Here is a 3,104-nt window from a genome sequence, read left to right on the forward strand (position 1 = left end):
TAAAGTTTGAAATTACGTATTTCCCCCTCTAAACTTCAAAAACTCACAAATTTACCCATTTTATTGTATTTTATATTAAAACTCATTCTAAAACCTTAAAATACCCATTTTACCCTTTATTAAAAGCATATAAAGCCCATCAAACTCAAATTTAAATCTAAAGGGTTCCTCTACCGTTTGATCCGTGTGCATCGCATTAAGATCTGTGCATAGTGCTTCAATTTCGTGTTGATCTAGCATGCACGGATCTTAAAGCAATATTGATTGGTGCCCATCGCATTAAGATCTGTGCACATCACATCAATATATGTGCGTGTTCGCATCAAGATTCGTGCTGATCTTGCGCATGCATATTTAAAAGCAGTTTGGACGGTAGAAAAATTGTTCAGATTCAATTTTGAGTTTGATGGGCTTTATATGCTTTTAATAAAAGGGTAAAATGGGTATTTTATAAATTTAGAATGAGTTTTAATATAAAAGACAATAAAATGGGTAAATTTGTGAGTATTTGAAGTTTAGAGGGGGAAATATGTCATTTTAAACTTTAGAGGGGAAAATATGTAATTTTGAAGTTTTTGAGGGGTATACGTGAAATTCCCCCCAAAAAAAATCACAATATGTTGCGGAGGTGGAAGAGCAAAAGACACGTGGTTTAATTTTGATGGATGCGTCCCTTCCCATAAAACAGTGAGATTTAGGAGTGTACTTCAATGATTTCACTAATAATTGATATATAAAATTATAATCATTAATCAAATAAAATTGTACTAATTTTGATTTAAAATAATTATATTAAATTATGATTGCTTAATGTTAGATCGGTTGATACATAAATAATCTCTTGTGAGTTAAATAAATATTTTATTAACAGAAATTATTATAAAATTTATTTTAAATAGCAAAAAATAATACATAATTTTTTTTTAAAATCATAAGAGAGGTTTGGTCACGCCGGCCTTGTCTTCTTTAAATCCTCCCCGCCTGCGGAGCCACGTATATTTATCTATTTTGAAATATTTTTTTTAATATGAAATGTTTGATGTGAAAGATCATACGTTCAAAGTTTAAATAAAACTTGTGCCAAATATATATTAAACAATTAAAAAACTATGATTTTGGAAGCCATGCTAATTGCTAATATCAACATTTGGATTGTTTATTTAGGATAAGTGGATTAATTGCTAATCTGAGATTATGCTTGTAACACTATGCAAAATATCATTTTTTTAGATAAATTTACTCATGTTAATCTAAATGTTATTTACGAGAAACAAATCATATAAATATAATTTAACTGAAATGGAGTATGTATAATATGAATTTTAAAAATTTAAAATTATTGAAAATAAGGAATATATATATGCTACAAATGTATATAAAGTGATTATTGAGTAATTGAGAAATTAGCAATTTATATGACATAAGATGATACATCATAATTAAAAACCTGATAATATTTTACACCTTTATTTTAATTACTTTTGAAGAATGATGTAGAAAGTGCAAATTTAAGATGGGATCTATAAGATACACACGTGGGACCCGCTCAAATTTCCATTCTCATCTCATTCTATTTATTTCATTTCCAAATATGTTTCTCTCTCTTTACGTGGCAAACTCGATCTCCATGTTACAGCGTGGTTAATTAAGAAGCTGCTACAAAGCTACTTGCTCTATAGTCTTTAGTTTTTACTGTGTCCAACCTAATGTCTCTCTAAGCTAATTGTTTCTTGAACCAACTTTATTTTGTTCTCTTATCTATTTGTTTGATGCAACCTGAAGAGAAGATACACCAATTTCTCTTCCTTCAAATCAGCGCATATATATAGCGCAACTGTTTGGTATATTTATCTCTCTGTTGTTCTTATTTTACAAATTATTACTTTCATATACTGGTACTTAGAAGAAACTTGTTTAATTGAGATGCATGGTAAGCAAATTACTTTCAAGATGAGTGCAAATACATTATGTCTTAACATGTATATATATTATTTTGAACTTACCTTGTTATAAGTATGAAATTAGTTCAATGTTCAATTATAGTTTGACTGTTGTGGTGTTAACAAAATATAAGTTTAGAAAATATTAATGAAACTGATTTATAAAATAATAACCGCTATAATGAATATGCATAGATATAGATTTACATAAGTAATTAAAATATTTGGTACTGGGGAGTAAAGTTTCAAGGGGGATTAAGGGAAGTTATCTTATTCGATTTGAATTTATTAGAGTTTTGATCAAACATTAAACTCTTTTATATACGGAATATTTTATTTTGTAAATTTTTAGATATGCATAACTCAAATTTTAGATTAACTATATTTTTTATATGAATTGGAAGACGAGATGGTACAAATGGAAGAAAGTATGTGTTAGATGATACTGTATGATTTGTTTCTAATTTAAATAACTGAAAGGTTAATTGTGAAATATATATGTAGTATGTTTCAATATATATATCTTGTATTATGAGTATAATTTTAAGTTCTTAATTTCAAATTGAAAAAAATTTATTTTAGACAGAGATGTGAATTCGATCATTCAAATCGAACTGGCTTATCGGATGCACTTACCGAATGGTAGCTTGGCATCGAATCATGTCATACCCTACAATATCAGGTGCGAGGTTATTGGATTAGTCTGAGATTCATAACTAAGAATTAAATCATAACTCGCTATGCATTTTGAATATTTGATTGACCGCATTGATTGAACTGTTGCATCATATGCATAGCCCAATACAACTGAAACTGAATTACAGGTAAGTCTGTTGACTATCATGTTAATATTGTTTATCGATTGCTTGATTCTTATTGTAAATGATTGATTGAGACCACAGTGACTGAATTGAATGAATATGAAATACTGTAATCCTTGAACCTCCATATAGTGGAGAAAAATGATTAATAAATCGTAAAGTCTAGCTAGCTACTAGACTTTACTCCATGACCCTTATGCGCATATGGTGAATGGCCCCAACTGAATCCAGTACCGGTTGGATAGGGGATATTGAATAAATTGTGAATTGTGTCTGTGAGACTAATGAACTGTGGTTACTTTCTTATCATTGATTTTCTTTTCGATAATGATAGTATTGTTAT

Source organism: Carex rostrata, chromosome 13, assembly GCF_964058835.1.
Source record: "Carex rostrata chromosome 13, lpCarRost1.2, whole genome shotgun sequence".
Classification (NCBI taxonomy): domain Eukaryota; kingdom Viridiplantae; phylum Streptophyta; class Magnoliopsida; order Poales; family Cyperaceae; genus Carex; species Carex rostrata.